We start from the raw sequence: 15,929 nt of genomic DNA, 5'->3' as shown, positions 1-15,929 counted from the left end.
GCAGGTTTGATCCCTGGTGGGGGAACTAACATCCCACATGCCTGCAGTTAAAACACCAAAACAGGAAACAGAAGCAATATTGTAACAAATTCAATAAAGACTTAAAAAAGAAAAACATAAAAAAATTTCTTTTCATTTTATTTTTTTAATATTTAAAATTAATTTATTTATTTTAATTGGAGGCTAGTTACTTTACAATATTGTAGTGGTTTTTGCAGAGAAGGCAATGGCACCCCACTCCAGTACTCTTGCCTGGAAAATCCATGGACGGAGGAGCCTGGTGGGCTGCAGTCCATGGGGTCGCTAAGAGTCAGACACGACTGAGCAGCTTCACTTTCATTTTTCACTTGCGTGCATTGGAGAAGGAAATGGCAACCCACTCCAGTGTTCTTGGCTGGAGAATCCCAGGGACAGGGAAGCCTGGTGGGCTGCCGTCTATGGGGTCGCACAGAGTCGGACACGACTGAAGTGACTTAGCAGCAGTAGCAGTGCTTTTTGCCATACATTGACATGAATCAGCCATGCATGTACATGTGTCCCCCATCCTGAACCCTCCTCCCACCTCCCTCCCCATCCCACCCCTCAGGGTCATCCCAGTGCACCAGCCCTGAGTGCATCTCATGCATCGAACTTGGACTGGCGATCTATTTCACATATGATAATACACATGTTTCAATGCTATTTTCTCAAATCATCCCACCCTCGCCTTCTCCCACAGAGTCCAAAAGTCTGTTCTTTACATCTGTGTCTCTTTTGCTCTCTCACATACAGGGTTATTGTTACCATCTTTCTAAATTCCAGGAAATTCTTTCTAAATTCTTAAGAAATTTCTAAATTTCTTAAAAAAAAAAAAAAAGAAACGGGCCCAAAGAAGCAAGTGCTTTGCTCGAGTGAATAACAGAGACTTAGACTCCAGGTCTCTGAGTTTCTAGACTCTGAGTCTAATTTTTTTCCACTAAATCAGTGGTTCTCAGCCTGGATTCACACTAGAATCACTTGGAGAGTTGTGGGTTTTTGCTTTTTTTTAAATGTTGATACCTATATCTGAGTCGATGGCTTTGCAAGTTGTAAAGAATCTGCCTGTCAATACAGGAAACATAAGAGACAGGGGTTTGATCCTGGGTTGGAAGATCACCTGGAGGTAAAAATGGCAACCCACTCCAGTATTTTTGTCTGGAGAATCCCATGGATGGAGGAGCCTGGCTGGCTACAGTCCACAGGGTCACAAAGAGTCAGACTTGACTAAGCAACTTGACACACACACATCTGAGCTGAGCTTTCCCCTGGGATTCGGATGTAACTGTCCTTAGATGGAGCTCAAGCCACTGGGAAAGAGCTGGAAGCATTCTATTCCTAGCTAAGTCTTCTACCGGCTCCCCTATTCAGTCCCTTCATATGAAATTAAGAAAAAAATTTTTTTTCTTTCAATTCAAATTAAAAGCAGGATATAGTTAGCAAGTCAGAAAACATTCGAATGAAAATGCCATGAGAGACAAATTAGTCTGCTGGTTTCTTAAAAATTTAGCTGTGGATCCCTTTCTGCAAATGAATTCTTAAGGGGCTATGAGCTTAGTCACTCAGACACATCCAACTCTTTGCGACCCCCAGGCTCCTCTGTGCATGGGATTTTCCAGCCCACAGTAGGCTACCATTTCCTCCAGAGGATCTTCCTAACCCTGGGATTGAACACGCATCCGCTGTGTCTCCCAGATTGCAGGCAGATTCTTTACCAGTTGAGCCATCAGGGAAACTCTTAAGGGATGGCCTAGTATTTAAACTGTTAAGGTTGGAGCTCGTTGGGTTGCTATGGGAATGGGGGCCCGAGACCAGGCAATGGGCATGACAAGGGGAGACTGGAAGCCCCCAGCTGCAGAGATGAGTGGGGCTTTCATTGTGGTCTTCAGCACAAACACCTGTGTTTCTCTGCTCATCTGTCAGGGAAAGTAAAAGAAACTCAAGGAGGAGGAGAACTGATTCAATGGACCAGGGAATGCAATTGGGAGGGGGCTGGTAAGTTTGTTTCTTCCATTCTAAGACGTTGGAGGTTGTAAAATATACTGTTGATTGAATAACAGCTTTCTGGGGATTAAAGAACCACTACTTGCTGATGTCTAAGAAAAATTAATGGATGCATGCATGCCAAGTTGCTTCAATCATGTCAGACTCTTTACAGCCCTATGGACTGTATCCTGCTAGGCTCCTCGTCCATGGGATTCTGCAGGCAGGAATTCTGGAGTGGGTTGCCGTTTCTTCCTCCAGGCAATCTTCCCACCCTGCATCTCTTATGTCTCCTGCATTGACAGGCGGGCTCTTTACCACTAGTGCCCCACCTGGGAAGAAAAACTAATGGAGGGCATGGCAACCCACTCCAGTATTCTTGCCTGAAGAATCCCCATGGACAGAGGAGCCTGGTGAGCTATAGTCCATGGAGTCGCCAAGAGTCGGACACGACTGAGTGACTAAGCACAGCATACATTTATCTGTACAGTTGATTTATCTTTTTTGTTTTTGTTTTTTTGTGTGTACAGTTGATTTCATGTAACTTTCCTTTTCAGTGAACAGATAAAATTTTTATTTAAGCATATCCCAACTCTGAAAATTCTTGCGAATTATCTTCTGCTGTTGGTGGGCATGGATAGCATCCAGATGATGTGCACTCTTCAGACCTGAACTTGTAACCTTGGTCCTGGGAGCACCTTTGGAATTGACCAGCATATTGGGATTCTGGACTGACATTTCCTATTTGGTTCAACTCATAGTTTCAGTCCTTAATTGAATGGCCTATTACTGGAATTAAATCAATTTTCTTGGAAATCAGCCAGGAGCTTTTGATGAATGCTTGTTCTGGAGCCTGAGGAAAAATCACTTTTTAGTTAAGAACTGACTACATTAACCTTGCTTAACTTAGAAGCCTCTAAGATACATGCTGAGAGATTTGGTGATTTCAATTGCATTTTAATGGATTGGGACATGAGAGGCAGTGTTTGGCATATAAATAACTTTTTTGTCTCAAGGCTGCTGTGCAGTGTAAGATTATGAAGACAAATTTAGATGAGAGTTTAGAGATCCAAATTTAAGATTCAGCAATGCGTGATGGCAGCAGCGTGAAGAATTCAACTGTGGGGAAGATGGGGTAAGCACAAGCCTTCTGGACAGGACGCAACCTTCTTCTGGGCCGGTGATGGCCATCAGACCATCAGGGAGGACCAAGGCCTGGAGATGCCCCAAGGGTTGTCTTTTAATGTTTGATGTTAGCTGTCTGCACATCTTTCAGAGCAGTTAGTCGTGTAAGAAAATATTAGGTAAATATAGAACTTGAAGAGGGGAGTGAGGGAAGGAGTTTGGATTTTCTGGTTTGGGCAGGTGGGGACACAGAGTCGTTACAATTTACTATGTCCATCGTTTGTAGCTTGCCAGGATTCAAACACATCAGATATGGTGTCATCAATGGATAGAGAAGGAGGGATAAACAATCCTTTTTACATTTTATTTATTTAGTTAGTTATGGCTGCACTGGGTCTTCCCTGCTGCATTCGGGCTTTCTCTACTTGCACTAAAGGGGAGCTACTCTCTAGTTGGGGTGCACAGGCTTCTCACTGAAGTGGCTTCTCTTGTTGCAGAGCACGGCTCTAGGTGAGCGGGCTTTGGTAGTTGTGGCGCAGAGCTTAGATGCCCCATTGCATATGGGATCTTCCCAGATCAGAGGTCGAACCCATGTCCCCTGCACTGGCAGGCAGATTCTTTACCACTGACCCATCAGGGAAGTCCTGAGGGATAAACCATCTTTAAAGTTCATTTTTTATGGACTATGTTTTTGGTTTTAAGACTTTGAGCAAGAAGTCCAGGAATTCACAAAATTGCACAGGAAATGAAAGAAAATGAAGTCATAGAGTGAAGACTCAAAGATCTGCCTTTGGAAGATGGAATGATCCATGGCTGTCTAGCAAAACCCTCCTCCAGCCCCTGCACATGGAGGAGTGAGGATACCCTTCTCAGACCCAACACAGAGCTCCAGACCAAGATGAACTGGACCCTTTTTCTTTCTGACCATAAGGGTCCTTGTTGGGAGGCAGGGGAGGAGCGGGGATAAGACTTGTTTTCATTTTCAGGGGTTGCCCTGGTGGGTTGTAGTCTGAGAACAAGTGGAGGCTTTAAAATCCACACACATAAAAAACTGTGCTGCAATTATCCGTCAATTAAAAATAAAATTTTAAAAAATCCACAAAAAGACTAGCTTAGTGAAAGTGAGGTTGCCATTGTGAAACCAGAAGCAACATTTGAGACTTAATTCTGACCTAGTGATCTGTCATAAATAAACTATTAATAGAATCATTTCCATTTTGTTTAGTAATTTTAGATCGCTGACATGGAAGGTCACATTGTTTTGTTCTCCTGGTGCATGAAGCAAACTTCTGGGATTCTCTCAGTAAACCCACACGGTTTCTGTTTTATGAGGAGAGCTGGCTTTGTGCTTTTCCAGGCAGAACCTTAATAAGTGTGTTTATTGGGAATTCTTACCCATCATTTGGAGCCATCGCCTTAGTCTCATTTATGGACAAAGTGGAAAAGGATGTCTAAGTCTATGCTCGAAGAGGAAGTGGTCCCAGAGTCCAGATAGAATCTTCCATTGCATGGGTTTTATGAACCCAATTGGACCACTTGGCATTTTAAGTCTAAAGAATCTTTCAATTTCTCAGACTCTGGCAGGAGTAAGAGAACATCTTGAATATTTATAAAAAATTCTATGGCCTCTTTCATCATCCCACTTGCAGAGATAATTCAGTTTTCTGAACCCCAGTTTTCCAAGGCTTTCCGGAATGGACATATGCCATCAGCTCCCCCTGCAGGTCTAAGTCTTTCCTGCCAGGGAATTCTTGGAGGTTTGCTGTGAAAATGGATTCTGGAGAGATTTACTCATGTTTCACAGATGGAATGCTTCAACTGGCTGGACCTGACCATACTTCTGCTGGGAACTGCACATCCTGGAAAAGCACCTGGGTTTGAGCCTGTAAGAACATAAATCCGCCACAGGAGAACAAGGTCTCAAACAGGAATTCCGGGGCCCAGGTAGTGAGTTCCTTGCACAAAATGCATTTCTAAATATTCTCTTATCTCTTTTCTTTGTAAGCATCATGACCCTTTGGGAGATTCATCACAGATAAAATTGCCTCTGTGAGATCCTTGGGCTAAGAAATCAAACATGTACTCATGGTGTGATAAGTTCACATGCTATTTTTTCTGAAGAAGCTTTGGAGTGTTTCAAATTGTATATGCTAGTTTGCTGATCCATTCAATAAATACTATGATAGGCATTCTTACATGTGACCAATACATGACAGATCTTGTTTTAGGCATCTGGATAAAGTGAGGACCAAGACAGACTAATCTTGGCCTGGAGGAACTTAAGCACCGATGTGGAAGACACACAACAAACAAGAACACGAAGAACTGTATAATGTAATTTCATGTGGAGATAGTGCTATTAAAAAAATTAAAGCAGGATACAGGGTTGGAGTAATGGGGTAGGTGGTTACTCTTTCTTAGAGAGTAGTCAAGGTCTGTTCAATCAGAACCGGGGTAAAGTAAGACAACAATCTCACCCAAGATATGGGTGGAGAGCCTTTCAGGGGCATAAACAACAGAGGCAAATGCCCTGGGACCGGAATGAGCTCAGTGTGTGCCAGGAACAGCAGGCAGGCTCAGAATAGAGAGAGTTAAGGGGACAGTAATGGGAGATGAGGGCCCAGAAGTAGGGATGTAGGTGAGATCCATTCTGTAGGATCTTATAGAATTGATGCCTTCAAATTGTGGTGCTGGAGAAGACTCTTGAGAGTCCCTTGGACTGCAAGGATATCAAACCAATCAATCCTAAAGGAAATCAACACTGAATATTCACTGGAAGGACTGATGCTGAAGCTCCAATTCTTTGGCCACCTGATGCGAAGAGCTGACTCATTGGAAAAGACCCTGGTGCTGGGAAAGATTGAAGGCAAAAGCAGAAGCGGGCAGCAGGGGATGAGGTGGTTAGATAGCATCACTGACTCAATGGACATGAATCCGAGCAAACTCCGGGAGATAGTGGAGGACAGGGGAGCCTGACGTGCTGCAGTCCATGGGGTCACAAAAAGTAGGACACGACAGCGGCTGAACAACAAGTTAGAATATGGAGTGGAATTTTTATGAAATGAGAAGATTTTGGAGCCCTGAGAGTAGGGGACTGAAGCTATCTGATTTATGGTTTGAAAATTTCACACTCTACTGTATGGAGGAAATGCTCAAGGAGAACATGTTTCTTAAGGAGAAACACTCAAAAAGGCAGAGAATCTAGTCAGGAAGCTGAATAATAAGAGGTGATGGAGGCTCGCAGGTAGTCCTCTCAGTAGGAAGAAATGGATATATTCTGGATGTATTTTGAGGATAAAGCCTTAGGACTTGCTAGTGAGCTGGCTGTGGGAACAGAGAGCAAGAAAGCTATTAAGTATGACTCCTGGGATTTTGGTTCGGGCATTTGGACAATCAGTTGAGCTTGATAGACCAGGGGAAGCACCCTCTGGAGAGGGTGGGCAGAATCAAGAGTTTTGCTTGGACAAGTTAAGTTGAAGAAACTTCTTAGTCATCCATCTGGAGACGTCAGGCTGGCAGCTGGAGTTTTGAGTCTGGAACACGTGCTCTATGCAGGAACATCCGGAAGAAACTATTTCTGGAACGAGAAGCAGTTCTGCAACATGTCGTGACATTGGGCTGGGAGCCAGCTCCTCTCCTGGGCCCTGGTTTCCTCATTTGTGAAGTGGTGGAGTTGGTCAGTCTCTAAGGGGCCTTTCTGACAGGCAAGTGTAAACTCGAAACGTTAACTTTGAATTCAGGGAACAGCAGCTCAGGCGAGGCTGCTGAGGTTGGGGCATAACACCAGCAAGAGATCTACGCCTCACAGGAGACCGGCAGCTTATCTTAGGAATCAGAATTGGAGACATGTCTTTGCAACCGTAGCCACTGCTTGTTTCTGAAGTGGGGGAAGGAAACATTTCAGCCCCAGAGGGTGAACTCCTCAGAGTCAAGCAGTGGAACATCCGGTGTAAAGAGGACTTGGGGGGAAGGACAGCGAGGTGGCCCTGATGTCAGAGCCCCGGGTCCCTTATCATGAGGACCCTTAGCTACTGACACCTGGGTCTGCTAGGGGCACTGCAGTTCAAGAAAGAGAATGTCGAGAGGACAGCTGGTTTGGTTTTTTGCTTTCCTTTCCCCGCTACTGTCCTACACTGCCTAGATAAAATTGCAATTTAATTTTTGTCTCCTTTCTCTGAAGGAGTCCTTAGTGGAAAGAAACCTTACTGGTTTGTATTTTGTCTCACAGCTTCACCAGGTGCTATCACGTCTCTTATCCCCTCACTTGAGCAGCAAAACAGTCCTGTGGGCCAGGAAGGTTATTATCTAATCTTGCTTTAGAGATGACGAAACTCAAGGTCAGAGAGGTTAAGTAATGTGTTCAAGACGGCAAAGACAATAGAGGCGTGAACTTATTTTTGAACTCAAGCTCTGTGGATCCCTAATTCTCTCCTCTTAACGTGATCTCATTTGACTTTCCAAACTGAGAGGCTTGATAAACGTTGCTTGACCCAATCCCTGATATTACTATGGCACAATTATTTAGTGCTTTCCTGTTTTAGATTGGAATGTAATTTAAAATGACCTTGTTTTACTTTATCATGTTGCTTTATTAAGTTTTCTTTACACTGATAAAGTAACAAGACTTGTGACACAATTCTGAAATAGGTTTTTTTTTTTTTTTAAGCACTTCAAATAAAACCATTAGCCAATATAGCAAGTTTAGACGTTTTGGGCTTTATTTTCCATAATGATACTCAGCAGAAGGGAAAGAAGATCACTGCTGCTGCTGCTGCTAAGTCACTTCAGTCGTGTCTGACTCTGTGTGACCCCATAGACGGCAGCCCGCCAGGCTCCCCCATCCCTGGGATTCTCCAGGCAAGAACACTGGAGTGGCTTGCCATTTCCTTCTCCAATGCATGAAAGTGAAAAGTGAAAGTGAAGTCACTTAGTCGTATCCGACCCTCAGGGACCCTGTGGACTGCAGCCTTCCAGGCTCCTCTGTCCATGGGATTTTCCAGGCAAGAGTACTAAAACAGTATTACTATTAGAGGGAAGACTTATATATAAGTTCATGCATTTCAGTGCATGTGAGTTGTAGGATAAGATTGGCAGGGATCCAGAAGAGCTTTACAGTTTGTTGCAGTTACTACTGCTGTGTAACAAATGATCCCCCCACCCCCACCCCCCAGAAAAAAATTAAAATAATTACTCTTATGCATTCTGGGGTCAGACATTCCAACAAGGCAGTGAGATGGCTCTGGAGCCTCATGACGCCTGGGAAAGTGACTCAGCAGCTGTGGGCTGGATGCTGACATGTCTGGTGGTCCATCTGGCTGTTGGGTGGGTGGGATGTCAGCTGGGGCTGTTGATTGGAGAATCCACATGTGGCCTTTCCATGTGACTTGGGCTTCCTCACAGTGTGCAAACTTCTTATGTGCAGACTCGGCTCCAAAAGCGAGTGTCCTGGAGAACAAGAAGTAGCTGCATTGCCTCTTTAAATTAGCCTTGGAAGTCTTACATCATCAGTTTCATTTTCCACTGGTTACAGGCAAGTCACAAGCCTGCCTAGATTCAAGGGCAGGGAACAAAGAGCCTGCCTCTGGATGGAGGGCTGGCAAGGTTGCCTTGTAGGAGAACGTGTATGATGGAAGTTATTGTTGCAGCCATCTTTGGAAAAAAATCACCTACCATTCTAGTGAGGATTTGCCACCTTTGGGTTTCACCAATACTGAAGGGACATACTTATTACCAAATATCATTAAAGTATGGCTGGGGGTATGGCTTATGGCCAATTACACCTGGCTGAGTTTGAGTCAACTCTCTCAACCATTCAACCAACCAACCCAGGAACCAAGCTGTCTAAAGCAACACTTAAAAAGGGCAGATACTGAGCTTACAGCCAAGGAAACATCAGTGAATCAAAATATCTCCATCCTCAATGAGCTCCTCAATCTTAAACTTTAGTGTACATAAGGCTATCTGGGATAGAAGTTTAAAATACAGATTCCTGTCTCCCTTCCTGCATCCTAATTCAGTTTGTCAGTTCCATGTGGAGTCCAGGAATCTGCACTGTAACAAGCCTCTTGGGTGATTCTGGTATAATAGATGACGGCTCTTTAAGACTACTCACGGATCTAGCAGAGCTAGCAATTTTGTTCAGAGAGTGAACTTCAAAATCATCCTTTTTGTCTGCTCTGTGAAAACCCATCTGGGCCCTTTAAATATTGTCAGCTGGCATAATATTACTCTTTGTCAGAAGAGGGCACTAGAGAGACATCGCAGGAGGAAAAGGGGTTTATTTTCTGGTTGGGGTATCCCTGGTGGCTCAATGGTAAAGCATCCACCTGCAATACAGGAGACATAGGTTCTATCCCTGGGTCGGGAAGATCCCCTGGAGGAGGGCATGGCAACCCCCTCCAGTATTCTTGCCTGGAGAATCCCATGGACAGAGGAGCCTGGTGGGCTACTGTCCATGGAGTGACAAAGAGTCAGACATAAGTGAAACGAGTGAGCACATGGCATACCACAGCAAATACAAGACAGGACACGTGCGCGAATTCATTATTTCTTTTCATATTTATCATGGGACAAAGTGAAAATAATGTACACTTCACATTTCATCTAAAACATTTTGCAGTTCTATAGAGAGGTATGTACATTTCACTTTATCATTTTCAACTTATCTACTTAAAATATTGATGTAAAGAATGTTATCAATGCTTTCACTTTGCAAGTCATGATGTTAATAGGGTATACCCCATAATCCTCACAGGAAAGGGAGAATTGGAAATTTTTAAATCCTCTCTTTCAGATTTGTCCACTATGTGTACTGGTCATAGCGATTTCTAGAAGAAAGGTTTTGATACTGCTGCCAAACTATGGCCCGTAAACATATGCCAAGTGAGCTGTTTTCCATGAGGAGGCTCATCCAGCTGGCGTCATCCTACACGGTGAGCTGCTAAAGATACCGCGGTCTCAGGGCTGACGTCAAGCAGATCTGAGAATTCTACACAGCTGATGGCTTGCTCCGAGTCCCAAATTGGAAACATGAGCTTGCCCACATAAGAGGTTCCAACTAACTTGACAAATGAATCCTCAAATGCTCCTTGTGATCACTTTTTAAAAAAGGTTCAATGATTTTTCATTATCTCAACTGCTGTGGAAATTTGCCTATTACAAAAAAATTAAAAAGGACAAAAATCGAGTGGAATATTTCCTAAGGCAGGGTAGAAAGGACAAAGTATAAAAAAGGACAAGACATTCCACTGCTGAAAAAAAAAATAGATGGAGATTCTTGATCAAGGAGCCACATTTTTAGGAAAGTGAGCTGTACTGTTTTATTTTTAAAATGAGATGCCATGAATGACACACACTTTACAGCAGGTATTCTGTATACTAACCTCTCCCCTGGTTTCATTTCAGTTTTTCTACCCTTATTTATCCTTTGCCCCAGTTTCCTTAACTCATTTTTAAAAAATCCTATATTGCATATTTTTATAAGATGGAAAGTTAATACAATGTGAAGTGTTAATAAGTAAAAAGATCATATTTCAAAGTATTAATAGCTTTCTAAATTTTCTATGACAGATTATTTCAGGTGAGTCTTTTTAAAATAGTTCAAATAAAATTCTCTAATTGAAAATAAAAATAAATATTCTAGATTTCTGAAATCAAGATCTAAATAGTCACCACAGAATACATATACATGTATATACATATACATTTAGACACTCATTTTATATATATAGAATGATCTAAACAGTTACCTCAGCATATATAAACATATGTATATATATATTATGTATATGTATTCTGTTTAGATCATTTTATATATATAATAAGACATAAAAATAAATATTCTAGATTTCTGAATCAAGATCTAGTTACCCCAGAATACAGATACATTAAAAAAAATATATATATATATTACATGTATATATACACACATATATGCATGTATATATACATGTGTATACACATACATATATACATACATATACATGTATATATATATTTTTATGTATATGTATTCTGGGGTAACTATTTAGATCCTGATTTTAGAAATCTAGACTATTTATTTTTATATGTCTTATTATATATGTGGAGGTGATGGAATTCCAGTAGAGCTATTCCAAATCCTGAAAGATGATGCCGTGAAAGTGCTGCACTCAATATGCCAGCAAATTTGGAAAACTCAGCAGTGGCCACAGGACTGGAAAAAGTCCGTTTTCATTCCAATCCCAAAGAAAGGCAATGCCAAAGAATGCTCAAACTACCGCACAATTGCACTCATCTCACGCGCTAGTAAAGTAATGCTCAAAATTCTCCAAGCCAGGCTTTAGCTATACGTGAACCGTGAACTTCCTGATGTTCAAGCTGGTTTTAGAAAAGGCAGAGGAACCAGAGATCAAATTGCCAACATCTGCTGAATCATGGAAAAAGCAAGAGAGTTCCAGAAAAACATCTATTTCTGCTTTATTGACTATGCCAAAGCCTTTGACTGTGTGGATCACAATAAACTGTGGAAAATTCTAAAAGAGATGGGAATACAAGACCACCTGATCTGCCTCTTGAGAAATTTGTATGCAGGTCAGGAAGCAACAGTTAGAACTGGACGTGGAACAACAGACTGGTTCCAAATAGGAAAAGGAGCATGTCAAGGCTGTATATTGTCACCCTGCTTATTTAAATTATATGCAGAGTACATCATCAGAAACGCTGGACTGGGAGAAACACAAGTTGGAATCAAGATTGCCGGGAGAAATATCAATAATCTCAGATATGCAGATGACACCACCCTTATGGCAGAAAGTGAAGAGGAACTCAAAAGCCTCTTGATGAAAGTGAAAGTGGAGAGTGAAAAAGTTGGCTTAAAGCTCAACATTCAGAAAACGAAGATCATGGCACCCGGTCCCACCACTTCATGGGAAATAGATGGGGAAACAGTGGCAACAGTGTCAGACTTTATTTTTCTGGGCTCCAAAATCACTGCAGATGGTGACTGCAGCCATGAAATTAAAAGACGCTTACTCCTTGGAAGGAAAGTTATGGCCAGCCTAGATAGCATATTCAAAAGCAGAGACATTACTTTGCCAACAAAGTTTCGTCTAGTCAAGGCTATGGTTTTTCCTGTGGTCATGTATGGATGTGAGAGTTGGACTGTGAAGAAGGCTGAGCACAGAAGAATTGATGCTTTTGAACCGTGGTGTTGGAGAAGACTCTTGAGAGTCCTTTGGACTGCAAGGAGATCCAACCAGTCCATTCTGAAGGAGATCAGCCCTGGGATTTCTTTGGAAGGAATGATGCTAAAGCTGAAACTCCAGTACTTTGGCCACCTCATGCGAAGAGTTGACTCATTGGAAAAGACTCTGATGCTGGGAGGGATTGGGGGCAGGAGGAGAAGGGGACAACAGAGGATGAGATGGCTGGATGGCATCACTGACTCGATGGACGTGAGTCTCAGTGAACTCTGGGAGTTGGTGATGGACAGGGAGGCCTGGCGTGCTGCGATTTCATGGGGTCGCAAGGAGTCGGACACGACTGAGTGACTGATCTAATCTGATCTGATAAGTATATATATTTTTAGGTATATGTATTCTGGAGTAACTGTTTAGATCACTGTATGTATATATACAAAATTTTCTATGTATACATACATTTTGTATATATATATATACAATATAAGCATAAGAATATGCAAAAAGCAAAATGGCTGTCTGAGGCAGCCTTACAAATAGCTGTGAAAACAAGGGAAGCGAAAAGCAAAGGAGATAAGGAAAGATATACTCATTTGAATGCAGAGTTCCAAAGAATAGCAAGGAGAGATAAGAAAGCCTTCCTCAGCGATCAATGCAAAGAAATAGAGGGAAACAATAGAATGGGAAAGACTAGACCTCTCTTCAAGAAAATTAGAGATACCAAGGGAACATTTCATGCAAAGATGGGCAAAATAAAGGACAGAAATGGTATGGACCTGACAGAAGCAGAAGATATTAAGAAGAGATGGCAAGAATACACAGAAGAACTGTACAAACAAGATCTTCAAGACTCAGATAATCACCATGGTGCCATCACTGACCTAGAGCCAGACATCCTGGAATGTGAAGTCAAGTGGGCCTTAGGAAGCATCACTACGAACAAAGCTAGTGAAGGCGATGGAATTCCAGTTGAGCTATTTCAAATTCTAAAAGATGATGCTGTGAAAGTGCTGCATTCAATATGTCAGCAAATTTGGAAAACTCAGCAGTGGCCACAGGACTGGAAAAGGTCAGTTTTCACTCCAATCCCAAAGAAAGGCAATGCCAAAGAATGCTCAAACTACCACACAATTGCACTCATCTCACACGCTAGTAAAGTAATGCTCAAAATTCTTCAAGCCAGGCTTCAGCAATATGTGAACCGTGAACTTCCAGATGTTCAAGCTGGTTTTAGAAAAGGCAGAGGAACCAGAGGTCAAATTGTCAACATCCGCTGAATCATGGAAAAAGCAAGAGAGTTCCAGAAAAAAACCATCTATTTCTGCTTTATTGACTATGCCAAAGCCTTTGACTGTGTGGATCACAATAAACTGTGGAAAATTCTGAGAGATGGGAATACCAGACCACCTGACCTGCCTCTTGAGAAACCTGTATACAGGTCAGGAAGCAACAGTTAGAACTAGATATGGAACAACAGACTGGTTCTAAATAGGAGAAGGAGTACGTCAAGGCTGTATATTGTCACCCTGCTTATTTAAATTATATGCAGAGTACATCATGAGAAACACTGGGCTGGAAGAAGCACAAACTGGAATCAAGATTGCCGGGAGAAATATCAATAACCTCAGATATGCAGATGACACCACCCTTATGGCAGAAAGTGAAGAGGAACTCAAAAGCCTCTTGATGAAAGTGAAAGAGGAGAGTGAAAAAGTTGGCTTAAAGCTCAACATTCAGAAAACTAAGATCATGGGATCCGGTCCCATCACTTCATGGCAAATACATGGGGAAACGGTGGAAACAGTGGCTGACTTTATTTTTCTGGGCTCCAAAATCACTGCAGATGGTGATTACAGCCATGAAATTAAAAGACACTTACTCCTTGGAAGCAAAGTTATGACCAACCTAGACAGCATATTGAAAAGCAGAGACATTACTTTGCCAACAAATGTCCATCTAGTCAAGGCTATGGTTTTTCCAATAGTCATGTATGGATGTGAGAGTTGGAGTATAAAGAAATCTGAGCACCAAAGAATTGATGCTTTTGAACTGTGGTGTTGGAGAAGACTCTTGAGAGTCCCTTGGACTGCAAAGAGATCCAACCAGTCCATCCTAAGGGAGATCAGTCCTGAGTGTTCATTGGAGGGACTGATGTTGAAGCTGAAACTCCAATACTTTGGCCACCTGATGTGGAGAGCTGACTCATTTGAAAAGACCCTGATTCTGGGAAAGATTGAGGGCAGGAGGAGAAGGAAACAACAGAGGATGAGATGGTTGGATGGCATCACTGACACAATGGACATGGGTTTGAGTGGACTCCGGGAGTTGGTGATGGACAGGAAGGCCTGGTGTACTGCGGTTCATGGGGTCACAAAGAGTCAGACAGAACTGAGCTACTGAACTGAATTGAACTGATAGAATATAACAGAGACTTCCAACTACAGTTCCAAGGATTTACTGCCCAGCTAAGACAGCCTTATTAGTGAATTACAATACCAATGTTACAACTGCCTACTGTTTTAGTCAGATTACTTCTTTTCACCTGGTATCATTACACTGTACATATTCATACTCATATATTCTGGTCAAGAGAAGAGAGCTTTGGTCAGTGGTAGAACAAACGGAACCAAATCCTAGTATGGTTTGATAGTTAACATTTGCTCCAACATTTGCTCTAAAGCATCGTCCAAAACTTGAGACAGTTTCTCATGCCTATAGCATGAACCAAAAGAATTCTAGAACCTCAAAACACATAGCCCAGCAAGGAGATCACTCTGTCTCTAAAGGAGCCTGGGACTGTGAATCACACTGTCTCAGGTCCAATTCCTGGTTCTCATAATATTTAGCTGTGTGGCTCTGGGCAGGCATTCTCTTAACCCTCTTGAGCCCCTTCTCTCTCATCTCTAAAATGAGGGCGATGATACCTATCTGACAAGATAATGTGAGGATTCAACTATTTATGTCTCTGCTTCCAGTGACTGGCACATGGCAAGCACTCAATAAACGTAGTTATTATTATACATGGATAATAATTATAACAGTCGCAAAAATGTAAAATGATTCATAAGAGCACAGCAGACTGAGGCATAGCTGAAATTGCTACAATTCACTGCCCAAACGACACACAACATTTACCTGAAATCCAATTTTCCTTTTTTAGCAAGTTAAGTCCTGCAGTGTGATGGAGAAGAATGATTCTTTGCCAGGATTGTAGATATGTTTCCAAGGTGAAATACAAAATGAGAACCTGTCTCACTGCAACCGAGTAGGCTTGTGGTGACGTTTCTACTGAAGCTGTCAGTAGAGGATCTGAAAGAATTTTGCAAAGTACTGGACATGATGTTCAGCTACTTAAAAAGCTGACAAGTACTAAGCAATATATTGCCTTGTTATAAATAGCAAGTGAGTGTCACGTTCTTTTCTCTCTTCACCAGATTACATGATTGACTAAGTCACCATATGTTAAGTGGAAACAAATGTTTAAAGGCTTCTAACTAAGCAATATTTCTATCTTTCTTCTAAGTCTGATATTTTTTACCATGAATACATTTTAAAATTAATTTTTATTGGAGTGTGGTTAATTTACAATGTTGTGTTTCTGCTGTACAGCCAAGTGAGTCCGTTAAA

General features: G+C 42.1%; 1 long non-coding RNA gene across 1 annotated transcript in view; it reads right to left on the bottom strand.

Moving 5' to 3' along the window:
• The window catches only part of LOC112578119, a 48,863-nt gene extending 33,217 nt beyond the window's left edge, over positions 1-15,646 (bottom strand). The window contains exon 1 of the long non-coding RNA XR_003102387.3: positions 15,438-15,646. This is a non-coding gene — a long non-coding RNA (uncharacterized LOC112578119). The remainder of the gene's footprint in view (positions 1-15,437) is intronic.
• Between the last annotated feature and the right edge of the window lie 283 nt (positions 15,647-15,929).

Source organism: Bubalus bubalis, chromosome 12 (genome assembly GCF_019923935.1).
Source record: "Bubalus bubalis isolate 160015118507 breed Murrah chromosome 12, NDDB_SH_1, whole genome shotgun sequence".
NCBI classification, from domain to species: domain Eukaryota; kingdom Metazoa; phylum Chordata; class Mammalia; order Artiodactyla; family Bovidae; genus Bubalus; species Bubalus bubalis.
This window is presented reverse-complemented; position numbering and strand designations above follow the sequence as displayed.